General features: G+C 40.8%; 1 protein-coding gene across 2 annotated transcripts in view; it reads right to left on the minus strand.

Annotated features, from left to right (window-relative positions):
- LYPD6 (LY6/PLAUR domain containing 6) overlaps positions 1 to 19,796 on the minus strand; it is a 37,572-nt gene extending 17,776 nt beyond the window's left edge. For both annotated transcript variants that reach the window (XM_065672837.1, XM_065672838.1), the window contains exons 1-2: positions 19,741 to 19,796; positions 19,136 to 19,387 (exon numbers count right to left, since the gene is read on the minus strand). The gene's annotated coding sequence lies outside the window, so the exon portion shown is untranslated. The remainder of the gene's footprint in view (positions 1 to 19,135; positions 19,388 to 19,740) is intronic.
- Positions 19,797 to 20,161: the final 365 nt, after the last annotated feature.

The raw sequence follows: 20,161 nt of genomic DNA on the forward strand, positions 1-20,161 counted from the left end.
AGATTCTTCTCTCCAAGGCAGGGATACTATTTCTGTGGACTACTCATTACATACATCTCCTTTCTGCTCCTCCTTAATGTCTTGTAGAAAAGGGAGAGCAAGGCTCCACTCAGGCAGCCCCAGGACACCTGGGGAAGGGTGTTTCAGGGGAGGGAGGCTGTGTCTGCGCGGCCAGGGTTGGTGGCCACACCATGAAACAGCACTGGCCGTGGGCAGGGTGGTCATGCTCTCCCAGGGAAAAGTAAAACAGGGTCTCAACCTTATACTTAGCTGCTTATTAAGTTAAATTTCAGTCATGTTTGGTATGGCAACAGCGCTTTGGATCATCCTGAACCATCTTTCCTACTTACATTTAACCCAAAAAGCAAGAGCATTCCAGTTAAAACATGGGAAAGCACTGACAATATGACTGTTCAATGAATCTGCTAGGAAAAAGGGGAAAAAATTGCAGCATATTACCATGTAGCCAAAGAATAAGAGTTGCCAAAACCAAGTGAAATCAAACAAAATAGGAGAATGTATCCCATACTTACAAAGTATCTTACAAATGATCTGATCTGCAATCAAGACATGAAGCTTTTTAAGAAAGTAGTTTTCTAGTCCACGTACCAGGCTAGCAGATCATAGAATCATTGACTGGTTTGGGTTGGAAGGGATCTTAAAGATCACCCAGTTCCAACCCCCCTGCCCACACATATACATTGCAGTCTTAAAACAATGAGATGATCCCACTGAGCTTTTAAGGTTATATTTTTATGAAGTCTAGAAAATTGGGACCACTTTAAGAAAATCTAGAGACCAGGAGGATCATCAGCACAAACTCAGTATTTTTTAAGGATCAAAGGAGCAACTGCTTAGCCTACAGTCAGTCCTGGGTAAACTCACAGGACAGTTTATTTGTGCTACAGCAACAAACATTTCAAGTTGTGCAAAATTGCTGGAGGGGTTGGTAGGGTTTTGGGGAAAAATAGATCTCCAAATAAACCCATCATTTTCAAATGGGCAGGATTACATCTCTGGCTGTGAGAGGAGACTGTTACACAGAATAATTGGGGAGAGACCAAAGCAGAGTGCCAAAGCACCAAACCCTTCTGATTACAAAAATGAGTTCTACCCAATTAACCAAGCATGCTTGGGCCGAACAAAAAAAACCCAACAAAACAGTTTAGTGACATCTCAAAGTCTAATTGGTGAAAAGGGGTATCTTCAAGAGAAAATACTTTCTTTTCCCCCCTCCACTTTCCTGCAAAGCTATTTTCAGCATTTTTATACCAGAAATATTGACAACAAGAAACTTTTTGTATTAAACACCAAGAAGACATGAAAGAGTGAGCCAAATTGCTTGTCTGTCGTGCAACAAACTGTGCTTTAATAAAACCATACATCAATCTGCACCATTGTGTCCCCACTCTCCTGATGCCTTCCCCCTCAGCTCTCCAGAGTGATTTGTGACAGTTCTTCTCGGACATCACCACACACATTTGACATGCTAGATTAGGCACAGAGTCACAGACTGCTCAGCATCTACCCAAAGAGGGCTCTGTAGAAGTTCAGAGATCAGCCCCAAATACACAATATTGTGTATTGAATGAGATTTTATTATTATGAATTAATTCAAAACTTGGGCTTTCTTCCCCACTGAAGAGAGCTTTGTCACCAAAGTCAATGCAAACTATATTGGTCCATTACTATTCCTCACAACAGACAAGATATTAATGAACTCCTTTGCTTTGCCTATTCACACTGTCATGCCATATCCATGTTTTCTCCCCAAAACAATTTAACATATTTATATGGTAGTTAATGAACACCAGGTGGTATTGTTTCAGCCCCAGACACGCACAGACTACGCTGCAGAATGGCTCTGCTCCCCTGGCAGTTCACCCAGAGTTCATGCTATTTTTTATTTCCCAACCCACATGTGAATTCCCATTGACACAAGGCATCAAAAATACAAGCAAGCCACAATGGGAGAGGACACATATGAGGATAACAGGTTTGCTGCTGCTCATTTCCAAAGAGGATATTTCAAACGAGGCTGCAAAAGATGCCACACAAATGTCGGCAGCTAACCCTCAGGGAAATAATTGGGAATGGGCTGACCATTCCCAGCTATTCGCTTTTGGCACCTATACAAAGTTTAATGAACAATGACCTGAGCCTTGCTTAGTGATCCTTTAAAGTAGGTATCTCATTCTCATTTTCTCTTGATAGAAAAAAAGTAGCTCACGTTTGTGTACATCCACATCTAGCAGAGTCAGAGGTGACATCCAAAACTGGTTCTGTGAATCAAAATGACTCTCCTCTTGCACTGTTTCATTATATGCACTGCCAGCCTTCACTCCACAAGGACTATAACAAACTTTGTAGGAAATCTTTCTTTACAAAAATGTCCATAATTAGTCGCATTAAAAGAGCAAAATTAATCTGATTTCATGTTTTCTACCGTGTGGTACTGAAATTGAAATACTTTGCTCCTAGAGCTTTACTCAGTTACTCCACTGACATACCTCTGAATTTAAGGACTCTTTTATTTGGTATAAACATTAGAAAAGCTATATATCGTTAAAGTCACGTAACAGAACCTCAAATTAGAACTGACCAATTAGTGTCCTTCCAGCTGCCTAGCTCATTAATGGAGTAAGCAAACACTCCCATCACTAACTCATGTAATTTTCAACAGCTTTAAAAAAATAATAATAATCACCAAGCCACCCCCCCAAGAAAAATATCCAACCCACCATAACCCCAAACAAGCAACCCCCCCCCCCCCCCCATGCCCCATAAGACTTGCAAGTGTTATTTGTATTCAATGGCCAGTTAATTATTTGGCACTTGTCCTCCCAGAAAAAGCTATTTAATTGATTTATTTTTATAACTTGTTGATGGGGGGGGGGAGCACCAATTAAAAGACAGTTATCTTCTCCATCATGATAGGAAGCTATAAAATACCATTCTTATTTTAGCCACCACTACTGTGACTGTTTCAAGCTTCCAGCACTGCACCATTGGGTCCCAGTGGAAGTCTGATATGGAGACCTCAGCATGTTTGCTGGTACTTAACCACACATACATGGCCTGCAAAGCTACATGTGCCTTCCTACATAAAGATCTTTACCCTCTGCTTCTACGGAAAGCTTCTCTGCAATAATCACCCCTTCTTATTAATGCCATTACAATTTATAGATGGACAAAACAGTCACCCTGCAACCTGACTCAATCTGAAACAGCCAAAGCTATGCAGTCTGCTGCAGCTGCATACACTATTCACTGAATAGCTGCATTAACGCTAGCTTGAATTCACCCTTCTGAAGCTAAAGTGATCTGAAACACTTTGCTGTTCGGAGTTCAGTTTGGAGGCAACTGCTTATAAAATGAATTAACTGTAGTCAGAAAACACCAGGGCTAAAGCAGGGATATATTCATTCCCCCTTGTACCAGTTTCCTTGAGCATTTCATTTTTCATTCAGTTTCCTACAAGTTTTGACCCTGCCTACATTTCACTTGTAGCTAATCACTGTCACTCATTCCTCCATTTTACTGTGTACAAATTACATGAGCAAGGGTATGAGCATAACACAATATTCTCATCAAAAATACTGTTGTTACAGGACACAGTTAACCAGGAGGACATTCCAGATCATTGATTGTCTGCTAACATGTCATAAAGCTCATACGTGTATTTATATTTGTTCTTTTTAAATAACAGTAAATCAAGATACTGCACAGAAGTAAACACTTGCACTAGGATCACTGCAAGCACAAAACCAGGCTCTCATCCTCCTGGATTTCTCACAAAACCAGATCTATTCATCTGTGAGTAATGTCAGAAAAGGATTCTTTTGTTGGGTTTTGTTGGTTTGGGGTTTGGTTTTTTGTCTGTTTGTTTGTTTCATGATTCTTTTTTTCCCAGTTGTTACTTCACCCCACCAGAAATAATTACCTGGAGCTCATCAATTATTTACTGTGTTGATTCATGCTAAGTTTCAAACAACAACAGAGTGCACAAAGATAGAAACAGTGAATCTCCCTGAAATTACAGTATCTGGCTAGCTAGTCTTTTCCCAAAAAAACAATATTATATTCACACATTTGTTTAGTTTCGTGGCAGAAATGATGTGTACATGAATAAAGCCACCTAAAAAAGGGCTAAGAGGAAAGTGGGGCAGGAAGTCACTGGGGACCTTATAGGAAAATTCAGTGGGCTGGATCCTGAGAGTCAGGGGACCACTACCCGGTGCCCACCGTAACAGGTAAACTCTGGTTCTGGTAACAAAAGCAGAGCAAACAAAAATCAGGATGGAGAAGCACTAAAGGAAGAGCCTAGGAGCCAGGACAAGGGCTGGTTGTTGCCTGAGATCAGCAGAGGAAAGGAACAGGAGCTGAAGTGTGGAGAGATTGGGTTGCCCAGGATGGACAGAAAACCACAGTCACTGAACAATATTACACATCTCCTCACACTTCAACCCACAAGAAAATGAGGAAACCTGAGAAGCTAATGGCTCTGCTCTCCTGCCTCTGTAGTCCTCCTCACACACAGACACACCTGGACAAACAGGTATGGGTTTACTTGACTTCCCTCATGGGGGGTAAACTGAGGCATGCCCCTCCATAAATCATTTTGCAGCTGGTCACATTGGGTCATGTATTGCTTGGCAATTCTACCAATCTCCAGTACAGAAATTAAAACATAACCCCTACTCTGTATTAGCCAAGCTTTAAACTTCAAAACGTAATTTCTCCCTCCAGCCTAGAACATCTCTGCAATGTCAGAGTTGTCACTCCTTCAGTCTTGTCCCTCATATAAGCCTAGCTGGGGCAGGCACCCATCAGGGTGATCAGGCAGCCCCTCTGGGGTTTTGACATCCTCATCTCCCCTTTGCCTTCAGCTGTAACCAGCCACACACCCTGATGTCTCATGCATTTGCCCTAACACCTTCCATCAACCACCTTTCCATGCACTGTAATCTCTGTTACTGTCCATTTCATTCAGTTAAGATGCTTTAATATCATTAGTTCACCAGATGGCAAACATTATATGTGATATTAAATAGCATAATTGATATCAGTAACTCAGAGCTAAGGCAGACCTCCTCCTGCTCCATCTTCAATCTGCTCCACTAAAACCCTCACCTCCCAGAGATCAAGCTTCACTTCAAACTCCTCTGCTCCTTCGTTTATCTCTTCATCTGCTGTGCCTGTTGCTGGATCCAAATGCCTCATCATCTTGGCATTAGAAAGTCCACTTTCCCAAGGTACAGCGTGTTTATGGAGTATCATCAGTAATTCAAATGTCTGCCAGGTAAGAGATGTTATCTCCAGCATAGCTGAAGAATACCTCAAAATCATGCTCCGACTCATCAGACTTAAATGCTCACCTACAGAACATACTAAAAGGAGACATAGTTTTCAGAACATGTGCCCCCTCTATTTAACTAGTTGCTTAATTTTCACACATGAATCATCTGGCATTCCACAGGCCACGATATACAGCTTTCATTATGTCACCACTGACATTTTCACTGCTGGAAGACCATGATTTACTGGTTTTCATTAGACCCGATCTTCACCCTCAGTCCTACCCCCAAAACTTGTCGAGAAATCTGTCTGATCAGTGAAATATTGATCCGACTTGAAAATACATTGCTCTTCATCTACTAATTTTTCTAAAATTGATGTTTTCTGACAATTACTTCCAATGCTGACAGTAAGTATATACCACTGTAAACAATGACCCTGAGGGGACACCTCTTCCTCCAGCCCTGGGAGAAAACAGGCTTCTAGCAAAGACACTTCACAATCCTATCCATGGCACAGCTATATTTTTTCCACAACAGAAGAATATTCAAGACAAAAATAACACCATTTTATCTTAAAAAATTGAACTGAAACTTTGTACGGTTTTGCTTTCCAACTTACGCACTAGCATATTTCATTATACTTCTTTCCTAGCAAAAACCTCCCTAAGCATTTAGAAACCACCTCCAAAAGGCTGAAGGCTCCTTTGCAATAGCAAAGCATTACCCATGGGTCAGCAGAGACAGTACTGTTGTGCAAGATACATAGCTGGCAGCACAACACATTATTATTTGGAAAGGAAGAAAAACCAACCAAACATAAAAAAGCCCCGACAGTAAGTCAGGCACTAGTAAGAAGTGCTTATTTGAAAGATTTTACAGATTATTAAAAGCCTGGTAAAATAATTAAATCAGCCTAGACTAAAGTAAGATAGAAGTTCACTCTCTAAAGTTGACAGAAAGGCTAATTATAGCTGACGGGTTGAAAATTAAAAAAATCAGACCTTCAGGTCCTGAAGGATACCTGAGAACATGTCTGATGAGAGGAATTCCAAATTGCTTTTTATGGCATTAGTTTAGTTAATTTCTCTTTTAAATGTAATTTAGACCTCATGAAAAGTTAATCAGGCCAAGGTTCTTACTAGGAATGATGACCCTTCAGACAACATAGAATCATAGAATCATAGAATAGTTAGGGTTGGAAAGGACCTCAAGATCATCTAGTTCCAACCCCCCTGCCATGGACATCTACGATCATAAACACAATAGTCACCAACAGATACATATTTTGCAACTGAAAGACTGATTCAAATTCCAGACTGCCTAGAAAACCATCTATGTGCTTAAATCCGCTTCGGGTTCTAAAAAAAATTATGACATTTCTGTCCTCTTTTTAAGTAAGACATACGCTAGCTGTCAATATTTCAAACCACCAATGCAAGAAAGACTTTTAAAAAGAACTACAGAAAGTGAGACTGTATCATGGAGCGAAACAGCACTATAAATCCGTTATGTCCCCCAGTTTCTGCAGCACTGCAGGGAAATTACAGCACTGGGAACCTTTCTGCAAGCTCCAGACGCTGACCATTTCCACCCAACTTATAAGTGAAATCAACCCTGGTGATACTCAGAAACAAAGACACAGCGTTGCTGTTTGCAGTAATTATCTACTATAGTCCTGGGCATGGACCACAGAAACTAGAAGAAGCAGTGCCAAGCCAGCGAGGTTCACCATTGTCTGCCCATTCATCCCAACATCTGCTACCTCCAAAGAGACAAGAGATCCATGACCAGAGAATGTTTCCCTTTAGTATCTTCAATATTTTCATATAATTTTTGAACAGTCAACTCATCCCTGCTCCCCTTTCCTATTTGTTTACTTCTCTTTTTCCTGTGCAAAGGAGTTTATTATCCATGACTCCTTGACTGGTTGATCCCATTTCCAGTAACTATTTTCCCTAAATTATCATCAAAAAATATATGTATATAAAATACTGCTTATCTCAAGATGTAAATAGAGCAGTCTCACATGTTTCTATACTTCCAATAAGTGGTCATGACAAGATGAGCATCCTCCTATAAAAGCTGAGTGAAGACCAATGCCAGCACAGCCAAGCTCCTGCAGAGAGCTGCAGCACCCACCCAGACCTGCCCCTCCTACACCAACAGTACCTTTACACGTAAGCCCATAATTGCAGCCGCTGATAATCTGAGCATCACAATTATAAATGCATAATAAAAAGAGTTTGCTCATACCAAAACCCACCCAAGCACTGGAGCCAAAGCGGTGCTGCGCTAGCGCCTCATGCCATGGGGTCAGGCGCCAGGAAACCATCCTGCTCTCACCCACAATCAGCCAGGTCCCTCATCTGCAGCATAAAACCTCCTCACGATACAACAAGCACTTTATAAAATATACCTTTCTGCAGAGAAGAGACAGGTAACTGAAGAAATCTAGGCCTGCCGAGATGTGGCAGGATAAGGTGTGCAGTAACCAAGCCTCCCAAACCAGCGGAACAGTATCTCTCTGAACTCCTTATAAAGTTATACAGCAGCGTGAGAAGCATCAGGAATTAATTAGAAAACAGGTTTCCACGTCTGATCAGGTGTCTGCTCCTTCTGCTACAGCTTTGTTTACAAGGAAAATGGGCACCAGACCCGACTCCTCCTGACACCTATTGCTCTATGCACACTCCAGAAGAGATGAAAAAAAAGAAAGAACAGAACCCCCAACCCTCCCCCCCCAAAAAAAAACCCAACCCCCCCCCCAAAAAAAACCCCACATAGGTCAAGATAAAAATGTTAGAGAAATAAAGAAAAAAAAGATAGTGGACAGAAGTTTACAGAGTTTGTCTTATATTTACTCTCTGTGCACACCCATGCCTTCTCCGCTATGTGATTAACAGGAAAGCAGAAAAGGTCTCATGACTCCACAAGTGATTTGTTTCTTCCGGACTCATTCACTATAAACCCTAAAACTTTGCACACTGTAGACATGAAAGTTATTCACCAAACAGTGGTTTAAGTCTTAGCTTTGTATTCTTTCAGCTATACAAATAAAAAATAAATAACAAAAATAAAATCAACTTTACACAAGGAAAAGCTCTGCCAGCACAGATTTAATATCTTTTAGTGTAACGGGAATAATGTGCAATCCCCGTAAGTACAATTCTGACATATATCAGCAAACCCAGGCCAAAGCTGAGGCACTGCACTGGGAGAGCAGGTGCATTTTGAGTCCCAACAACAGCAGAGGGGGACAGGACAGACACCCATCCCCAGAGCACAAAGCCCATAACTTCGCCCGCTGTGCATTTTTATATACCCCAGTCTCCGGATCACTCTAACAGTTCAGAAAACTGTGTCTCTTCTGGAAGCGGAAGAGAAGTAGTAAAAAATGTGCCATGCGACCTTCTCTTGCTATGACAGACTGCAGAAATGTTTCAATTTTTGATTTATTGTCGTGGGGGCTGGTTTCTATGAAGCTCCAAGCCATGCTGCTGTGCCAGAGATATGATGTCATGTAACTACATTTCTGATTCCTCGCCAGTTTGAGCAGTGATATTAAATGAAGCCAAAATGAGCTTCCTGTGCTAAACTGGAAACAAAAGAGCACTTTTCCAACACTACCCTCAGGGCTAATAGAGATATATATGTCCAACTCAAGGCACAGCTACCATCTTATCACACTATCAGTTTCTCCACACACAGAACAAAATTACAGTGTGGGATTTTACATAATGTGACTATATTTAAGTCAGAGAGAGACTTCAAAACAGCTGCAGGCAGCAAACCACCAGCTTGTATCTGCCCACCACAGGACATTCCTGCCCTGCTACTCATTTCCCAGACGTGGAGTATAGAGCATGGGGTAGAAGATATAACCTCAAACCCCAACTGGAGACAGAGGAGTTACTATTTAGTTTGAATTACAAGAAATCACTTAGAACTCAATTTAATACTACAGCCAACCAGTCCTGATAGCTGTAGACACCTGGTAGTTTTAACCACAATTAAGTCACAAGTATGATTATGGGTCAGAATTGGAGAGAATTTGCTAAGTAGATGTTACAACTCACACTAACTCCAATGGCTGCTTAGCTTTATCAGCATTTTACCTATACAAGTGCGCCCAAAATGTGCCCATGCCCAGCATGGAGGATGCCACCCATGAATGATGGGGATCAACAGGCTTAGCTCACACAGCCTGAGCTGGGCTGAGCAACAATAATGAACAACTGTCAAAGATATTTAAGCAATCTCAGTGCATAATTATAAGTGTCAAAGGACCAAACATTTCAGATGGCACAAAGTGCTGTATTACACAGTCAATTCTGATGTCTTGCAAGGTCTGTCCATGGGATGTGACTTTACTAGTACTTCAACAGAACCTAACTGCTCTTCCAGCCACGCAGCAGCACAGGACAGCTACTGTATGCACAGTCATGCATGATCCACAAATGCGTCCCATGTTCAAGGAGTCCAACCAGATGGACCTAAACCCCAGGAGATGGGGCATAAAGACTGAAAAATAGAGATACTTAAACTTCCCAGAGGTACAAGCAGACTTGGTGCCCCACTGGAGACCACAGCTACAGCCTCACTTTTAAATAATGAACCAACTTTGACAGAACTAACAAGTTAACCGACACAGATTTGCGGGTATTTTGGAATTGAAAATAACAAGCAGATATTAAAGTTTTACTTGAAATGCTTGAGAATAATGCAAAAAATCCAACAAGTGAATGGTGCTTAGACAGATCTAGCTAAGACTGCTAACTGGTGGTCCAGCCCTGCCACATGCTCTTGACAGCTGCTGACAGCACATGCAATCGTTTCAAGGCAAATCACCTTGAAAATAATCCTCCCTCAAGAAAGCTCATGATATCCAACAAATGTAAACCATTTTCAGACATCTGTGGAAAGAAGAGGATTGTAAAGGTCTTGGAAAAGCAATTTTATAGTATGAATGCTAATCAGAGAATAAAAACAGAATGAAGCCAAAGACTGGCATCAACACATTTATCAAATATTCTAGATCAAACTGGACAAAACTCAGCCAAAATGGCTTGGAAGTGCTCTCTACCACTAAAGATGCTCAATATAAACCAGCAGGCAGGTATGGGACTGGCCTCAGAAATGTGAGCTTCCACTGCCAAATCCATTAAACTGTCATTGGACCTTCTGTCAAATGCCAGAGTGAATCTGGATATCCATCACACATCACTCTTCCATCATCGGAAGCTGTCTGAAAGCTCATGAAATGCAAGTCTTTTCTGCCTACAAAGCAAGCTACATTTTACTAGAAGTTACCGTGTTTTTAAAAAGATCTACAGATAACGTGTGTGTTTAAACCGTCACTAAAATTTGCAATGGCTCATCTCCTCTCCTTGACCCACTACCAGTCAACAGTTCATGAGCAAGATGAACCTGACGTCCACAGAAGCTCTGTGTAGCCTCCGCAGCTTCATACGATAGATGTACCAGTACACAATATTTCTTCCAATTACAAAAGCAATGCAGAACTGTTGCTGCAAGACGTAACCTCTTCCCATAACATGTCCTGTGAATGGATACCAGATACAAACCTGCTAAATACACAGTGGTCTTCAACCGAGATTGGATTAGGATTATCTCAGCAGTAAGTGTCTCTGTAACATAGCAGTGGTTATAACATTTATCCTACTTTTTTGGAACCATAATATGATTTTCATCACAGAGCCCTTCATGTTTATTTTGATTCTCAAGCCAGGAAAACATCCTCAAAGCTTAAGAATTTTAAAGGAAGTAAAGTGACAGACATACACCTTGTGTGGTACCAATTTGGTGCATGCTCCAAGGCACCAAAACCTGTACTAATCACCCTGAGCTCATTAATTTACAGAGCTTTGGCCCAACTCTAGCGGCTGGCAGATAATCAAGCTCTTAGTGGATTAGTTTGAATCACATCAACTAAAAGGCATTTAAAATCCAGCTTGGAAATAAATGTATTTCTATTATTAGAAGTGATAAAAAGTTTAAATGATACCAGACTCTCATGGTGAGCTAAACAACATCCAGATCCATATGTAAGGGTTTCCCACCATGAATCCCACCACCAGTCGATGAAGTGGGTCATCCAATGGTGACTCTAGTATTTCTGTACCCTTTCACTGGAGATGAGCAAAAAAGCAACCTGATTCAGCCTGTGTTACTGCTTTTTTTCTCCCTTTTTCATCCTCCTTCTTTTGATCCTACCTTCAGCATGATTTCCTAGGGAAAGGAGGATTTTGCTATCATACCAGAGCATGGGTGATTGTGTACCTTTCTGCTCCCTGCCCCAGTCAAAGCAATACTCTGTGCCATTGGTGGCATTTGGGCAGGCTGAACATGGAGGTAGAGGCTGGGAAATTAGTGAACACACACACTGGAAACACCCTTTCAAGAGCCTTAGTTAAGCAAACACTGCAGCTTGTGTTAGTACCTCATTAGACAAAAAGGAAAACAAACCAAAACCAAAGAAACAACTACCACTCCCCCCAAAACAAGCAATACCCAAACCCAACAGAGAACAAAAGAGAAAAATTTTAGGTGCCCCAATCATGGGGAAAAAAATGATTTGCAGACCAGAAACCAGCATAAGAGAGAAAGCTGTAAGAAAGAGGGCTTCATCAGACATGAGTCTCATGGTCTGCTCAGAGCAAGGCACACCACCGGCTAGTTTGCTGTCAGACTGGGTCATACTCAAAGATTTCTATTTCATCAGTTCCAGAAAGCTAGAGCTTTCAAAAACAAGCAACAAAGATTGTTGTCTGAACACCAAACGAAATAACACCAGATTTCTAGATAAAATATTTTAGTGTCTGTAAAATTCTACCTTTGTTAAGCAGATACTTATTTGTTTAACAGTGCTCCTGGCTGCCTCAACTGAAATTTGCTCAGTAAAGCAGTACCACAGAAAAACACTCATGAGAACAAAATACAATGAGAATGCTTTTTTTCCATTTTGCCATCTGAATATCAGATCTAGAACAAAGGTATACTGAGGTAGAAGCTGCTTAAAACTTCTTTTATGTGGGAAAAAGAAAACTATGTTATGAATTATTAAAACGTTTTCAAACCACAAACCCCTCTGTACCTTATAATATGTTATAGTAGTGTATGGTTTACACAAGCTAAACTCTTGTTGAAAACAACTTCATAGCAATGAAACTTTCACACTTAGCTGCTTTCCTAATGCTGATAAAACAACTTTAAAATCTTGAATACCAACAAATACATACTTATGTATGGAAACCAACAAATTATATATATACATACATATATACAATACATATACACACACATGTATATATATGCACACACACTCATCATTCAGCAGAGACACAAGGTAAAACAAGGAGGACAAGTACACTCAGTCTTTTCTTGTGTTGGGGGGAATCAATAAAGTTTTCACTTCCCCCAAGCCACTCTTTGTTGTTGACGCTCTTGGATGCTCTGAAGCACCACTATTATTACCCACCAAGTTAACTTGTTTGAAAGCCATATAAACCTACCCAAAGTCACAGACATTACCCCAGTGATGCAGGGTTCAAGTTCAGTATTTACAGTTGGCTCCAAAGATCTATCCCTACCCTACACTCACCCACTCCTCCAGCACCACTCAACACTGTGACCAAAGACACTGGCCAACAGCTCCTCTGTTCTTGCTGTTGAAAAGCTTTGCTGGGGGCTGGAAGCTCCTTAAGAGAATGAACACATCTCAAGAGATATTAACTCTTAGTACCTACAGACTAGCATCTGCTTCCTCAGCAGTTTAGCCTCAAATGTTTGTCTGGAAACTGTGCTCTAAAACTAATAGGGATTTCTGCAAAATCCAGCCGTGTACTGCTTTAGCTTTAGACTATTGTTATATTAACACAAGAATTCCAGGAAAACAAGCTCCCTTGGCTAAATATTTAAGGTCAGAAAAGTCTGGGAATGCCTTCAATCACTAGCATCAAAAAAAAAAAAAAAAACAACAGCTCAATAGCTGTAGTAAAAATAAGTAAAAACTTAAACTCCATTAAATATTTAAGCATACGCAATACCATAATAATAGTATTAGCAAATTGGTCATGAAAACCCACTAATGCTCATGTCAAAGCCATCTTTATCTGAAGGTTTGCCTACTTATGAAAATTCAGACAGTCTGTTGTATTTCATGTATTTAGACCTACAGAAGTGCCACAAACCTTGCATAGCAACACTGAAGCAAATATGAGATGGGTATTTATACAATGTATATGAATCGAATCTAAATCAACTGCCCACGCATATCAGAACTATCGAACTGATTATCCTGCCAATCAACTCAAACTAAGTGAGCATTGCTGTAATTTAGGGAAACCTTTCCAAGACAAACACAAGCACTGCATGTTTCATCCCTTCCAGTGTGCATGAGAAACAGTTAAATCACAACATATCCACTGCCACCTGAAGCAGATATTGTTTGTGCTTATAGCATTCAAACAAAGTGCATGCACTCACCAGAATTCACCAGTTGGAAAGGTTCACGTTTATTTGGAATGCTGGAATTAAACTGCTGCTACTTTGGTCAGTGGAAGCCCATGAGATTGTATGACTTTAGCAACAGATGTTCGGAGTGATATCTTAAGATGCTAAAATTTTATCAAGGACTTCCGTTATTCTGGAGACACAAGCTATTGTTTCCACTCACATCGGTGCTATTTGGGGAAAATGGCTATTCACACAATTGCCCAAATTGGGGTTTATTCAATTATTCAAAGGTAACGTCTGAAATAGTAACCTAACTCAATCTACTTCATTTACTTAAGAAGTTACCCACATCAATATGAAATAACAAACAACTGAAAATATGCACACAAAATCTTGGAGGTAGCAAACAGAATCCAGTGGTTTAAGTAAAGAATATTTTGTCTTGATCATATATACATAAATATGTATCTTTATGGTATAGCTTTACTTTCTCTTCCAAAGCACAACTGTAGACACACATTATTTACTCATACTTTATTATCATTTACATCTTATTTATCTTATATAATTTAAAAAAGAAAAAAAGAAAAAGATTTCCATAACAGTAATGTGAATATCATGGCATAAAAGCACAAGTTGCAGTCACCAAGACTGTGATTCAGCACGAATGCTGGAAAATATCATGGACTCACGCTGCGAAGTGACTGCATCTGAAAATCTCTGCATCAATAAAGGAATGATAATACTGCAAGGGAATGGGGACGGGAGTTAGCAATTTCCAACTATTTGAGTTGGAGGGTTAAAATTAATATACAAGAAACCAATAATTTAACCCCCCCACTAACACACCAGCAGTTCATAAAACTCCTCATTGAAAGAGGGTTGGGGTTTTTAAGGAATTTTTTTAATTGCCCTGGGGGCACTTCATAGCTGTATCCAATAAGCTCAAAATTAGGCAAGGTTATGAGCTTTCAGCATTTCTGAATACAAGTCACCATGAAAATACCCCGTTTGCATGACTTCCAGTTTCCAGAATTATTTTATTCACTGCACTATAAACCAGTTTCTGAATCCAAATAATTTGCTTTGTTAATCCGTTTACATATTTGCGCAGCGTATGCCTTAGTATGGAAACTCCCTTGTCAGTGCAAACCCCAAACATTTTGTAACCTGCCTAATGCTGAAATATCTACATCAACATTTTGCCGGCCAAATACCTTCAGTACTCAAAGGAATCATCCAACAGCTAGTCAGTCAACTACCTACAAGTCATAATTCGTCTGTACAACAGCTAATGAGATGAAAGCAGATACACACAAAAGCAGTAGGTTGACTGATACAAAGTAATTGCAGGCAGAATTTGATGACAGTAATTTATGTTATTCTATTACAGGAAAGGAGTTGTATAGGAAGAGAATGAAAGGTCAGATGAAAGCCCCAGAACTTAAATAGAATGCACGAGGAATTTTATATATTATATGAACACATAAAAGGAAAAAGAACACAATAAAACTTTTAATTATAATTGACTCTATTTCTCCCATCTCTGCCTACCAGATTTAGCAGTTTATATAGCATATTTAGCTGTTTCTATAAAGCCAGGCAAGCCCCCACAACAGCTTACTCAGAAATACATGCCGATGGAGGAGCACGCAGGATATTTTATGTCCTCATCTGAAGTACACTCTAATAGCAGACTTCAAGGTTTCCATGGAGAATTTTCTGAGTATTAAAGCAAAGTAAAGTCCTGGCATGGGGGGCTGCTCCTGCTGTGTGCATCTGCAGCATCCTTTCTGAGACCCAGTTTTAACGCCTGCCTTGGCGCTGCTGTGAGCCAAATAAATAGCAATATTGTGGATTCAGACTGAATCGCACTCTGCAGCACTGAAGAAGGGTCTGAACTGGGGATCACGTAGGCACAGAGCTGTGTAACACTCAAATGACAGCACCATTTATAGAGAACTTTTCCCTTTTTTAACAAATGCCAAATGATAAACTGAGATTTTATTCAGTATACCAATGTAAAAATTATTTAAGCAGTTAACAGTGACATACAGCCCGTGATGAAGCAGTCCTGCCTATGTACATACATCCCTACTGTAAAACCCTCACAATTTCCACCACAGCTCTTTATAAAAACTACATCAGAAACTATAAAGTACAGCGTATGCACAACAGAACTAATACGGATACTTATGGAAAACAATGATTATTGCTGCGAACATATGGTGACTGAGGGATAAGAAATACACTCCTCTCTGAGTAGGTCACACCACACAACAAAGAACTCACAGGACAAAAATGGGCCTCTAAGGTCTACTTCAGCTATTTTAATACATGGCAACAAGGAAAACTATGAACAGTTATTCACTTTATAAGAGAAAGAAGGCTTTCCAACAAGCAGTTTCCTTCTCTGAACTAACCTGTCCTTCCAAAAAAAACATAGAATCCAAAATAATTAAAAACAAAACAAAAAAACACCCCCCCAAAAAAAAAAAAAAACAACAAAAAACACCAACATGGGATACATTTGTGCTCATGTGCTTCCTCACAAAAAAAACCCCACTATAGTGCACCAAATAAGTACTGACAATTCTACCTTAATGCCTACCCTGTGCTATTCTTACTTAGTAAACATCTTCTTACAAAAGGAAGATATCTATCGGCAATCGAGATATGCCATGTTTTACCCAGAGACCATATCAGCCACCCTAGGATTGAAATGAGAGTTTGTTTTCAAGGCAAATGAGTTCATTTTAACTAAGTACATCTTGCTGAGCTTTATCAAATCAAACCACCAGCTGCACAGATACATACTTTGGTCTCTACTGGAGAGTTTACCATCACCGAAGCTTGGGTGTTTTATCACTTGAACCTTATGAGTTGTTCTACCTATCCGTTGCATCAACTTGATAGACATTAGGTGCAATGTGGAAGCAAGAAGAAGGAAGGGGTGGGGGTTACAGCTTACTGCAGTCAGCTTCATACATGACTAAATAGCATTTTGAAGGGTGTAGAGCAATTATTTTAGCACTCCTTAACCCCTTATACTTGCTGATCAATCCATTTTCTAATGGTAGTGGGAAGTCTGGACAAATCAAAGGATTCAGGTTTGGGTTTTCTTTGGAAAACACCAATCCTGCACATGAGCAAAACAAACAAACAATTTAATTCATTGTTTCCAAATGTCATTGTAAGTTATACCTCACCTTTTACACCAGAGCAGAAGAGGAAATCAGACTCAAGATCAGTCATACAAATGCCAGATAATTAAACAAGCAGATCAATGACACATAAATAAAGTTTTGGCTTTACAGCGAACAATTTTCTACTGTAAAACCATCAGGATGAATTTTCAAATGTTTTTATGTGAGTACTGGCCTAAAAAAATCCAGTGGAAACCGAAAGGGTCAGATTCCCTACATCCTGGCACCCCCCGGGGTTAGACCCAAGGACCAGCCCGATTAAAAGCCTGTCCTCCGTGTTTGCATAACTTATCAGTTAAGTGTTGGGAATCATTTTATCTGAGTAGTCCTAATAAGCTAAATCACCATTATTATCACAGTGATCGCTCACGCATAAGCACCTCACCAATGATTTATTTTTACCTTGTTCCACAGTAAAGCAAACACAGATCTAGTGAAGAAACCTTGTCCTGACGCCTCCTCTCTACCAATGCATGGAGCCCACAAGCTCATCGCTTACTAAAGGGGAAATATCTATGTTTTTGTTTCAGTTACCTTTCTTTAAGCACTTGTTACAGAGCTGATGGCACCAGTACATTTCCATGCCAGAAAACCAAATGTGCAGGTCTGAAATCCTTTGAGGTTCTGCAGGCATGAAGCTGGAGCAGGATGCAGGAGCCAGTCTGAGCTCCTGGCACCACTGTCCAGCAGCAGCCCTGAGCTCTGCTGCATCGAGATAGTCCTATCTCTGTGCAAAATAGGGTTTCCACAGCAATAAAAAAATTAGAATCAACAAAGGTCACTTTAAATGTACGTTAACAGTCACGCTGGGGATCTCCACCCAGTTCACACTGAGATCTTTGTTATTTACTACTAATTTCCACAGAACAAGCTCTCTGAAGCAACACACTGGGGTCTGGGCTAGTTGTTGGGTTTTTTTGTTGGTTTGGGTTTGTTCAGGGTCTATTGGGTTTCGGTTGGTTTGGGATTTTTTGAGAGAGGGAATACGTATGATGTGTCAGTTCTACCCATGAGTAGTTCACAATCCACAATAACAATCAGCCCCGTGCTCTGGCATGGACTTACAATGGATCTCATACAGGCAAAAAAAGACAGTTCACAGCCCCTCTCTGCAGCCTAGGCTTTCGATGCTAAAAAAAGTCGACAAATACACACCTAACAACATCCGGTATTACACACAACAGATACTGCTGCAGGTAGTCCAACAATTTGGGCACGTTCTCATACCTGTCAATATCCATTACCAAGTAAACTGTAAAATAAATCGGGTGGAGATATGAAAGAATTATGCAGCTCTCTCTTGTAGTGGCAAGTGATGTAGTGTTTTCCATCACAATAAGCTATGAAATGTGATTTTAACCAGGAAACTGTTAATATTCCCTCCAAAGAAAGGGTACTTTAGCAGAAAAGAGCTCGTGCACTAGCTGCAATTGGAAACACAACTGTTTGCTTAAGAAATTAATTATTTACGCAGTGATTTTTTTAAGTAACAAGGAAGACTGGGAAACTCTTTTGCACCAGCGATGCGGCTCTCTTTCGCAGACTCACAACACAGATAATGATTCCATTTGTTTCTGCTTGGAGAACAATGTGTAAAGAACTATGTATTCATAAGCAGTCTCTCAAAAAAATGAATAAAAATAATTAATCACACCCACATTCTGCTGCCAAATACAAACATCCCCACTGGGGAGCAGGGCAGGAGCACAGACAGATAACCGTGCCTTGCCCGCTCCGTCACCCCACCTTGCAAAAAGCACCCGGACAAACCGCTCCTGCGGCTCTGCACCCAAGTAAACCCTCCTTGATAAATGAGTCTGCTGTAGGGCAATGTTGGGGGGGGGGGGAAGATGTGGTGGTGCTCTCACCTCAAAATGGGTGAGCAGGAAAGGCTCACCAGATTCCCCCAAGGCTCCCCCAGCAAAGACAGGGTACAGTTTTTCTCCTTATTGAAGCGACTAAGCCATACTCAGTACTGAAATAATGCAACAGATAGCTAAATGAACAGGAAATGTTCAGGTTTCCCTTTAAAAACACACTGTGTTTTCCTACGGGCATGTGACTTTTAGACAAGAAACTCACTTTTTTTTCCTGTAATAGAGAAAAAAGTTAGAAAGAAGAGATTTTGTAGAACATATATAGAGAGATACGTACCTGTGCAGCACGCCTCTCCTGGCTTGTCGTTCAGGGGGTTTCCATCACACCCTCAGCAGAGCCAGCAGCTGGGGGACCCCAGGCCCGTCCCCGCGGCTGCGCTCCCCGGCCGGTCGCTGCTTTCTATCGCTGCCCGGTTCCCATCGCCCAGCAGAGGGACCTGAGGCTGCCGGCTCAGTGCACCTCCCTCTCGGGGCCAGCGGCAGCCACGCTGCTCGGTCATGGAACAGATGTGCCCGCTGCAGCTCTCCGCTGTTGGAAAGGGAAGATTAGGATCTTCACTGGGCACGGATTGTGCTGAGCTCTAGCTTTCTTTCATGCTTCATTAAAAATTAGATGCTGGATTATTTCAAGCATAGACAGACACATATCAAACACGTATGCTGTTATTCTACTCTCTTACACAAATCGTCTTTGTTTCAGAGAGAAAAAGAAAATTGTCTATGGACAATAAAGCGCAAATTCAGAAGCACGGGGAATTAGCAGCCAAAAGAGGAGAGGAATGGTGGTGTGGCACAGCTCTGCCCTTCACAGTGAAAAGCAAACCGAGCACCTCACCAGCACTGTTCAAATATGAAATACAAACGCCCTGGCTGCAGGGTTACCTTCTTCCCGGCAGCTTTTCCGCTCAGAGGAGCTGACACCACTCTTCACAAGGGTCAGTAGAGAGTGATTTCTAACTATCTGCTCCAGCTGGGAGTGTCTTCCCGGTGATGAATCATGCCGGTTTTCCCCAGCATAATGTTACAGAATGCTTTACTCAAGCAAAACCCCATATATGAGGCTGCAGGTTTTGATCTCCTGCCAATTTTAAGTGGGTTCTGTTATCATTAACAGAACGTAATTACGTATATCTCACTATATTCAAGTCTGTTTCTCAACAGGCTGAACATAAATACCTTTGCATATTTAGAGAAGCATGACATCACATTTTAGCTCAGTTAAGTGGATTTTAGATAACAAGTAATGCCCTGTCCCTGAGAACACAAAGTTTAGATAAAATACTGAAGAGGAGCCGAGACTTCC

The sequence above is a fragment of the Lathamus discolor genome, chromosome 3, assembly GCF_037157495.1.
Source record: "Lathamus discolor isolate bLatDis1 chromosome 3, bLatDis1.hap1, whole genome shotgun sequence".
NCBI lineage: Eukaryota > Metazoa > Chordata > Aves > Psittaciformes > Psittacidae > Lathamus > Lathamus discolor.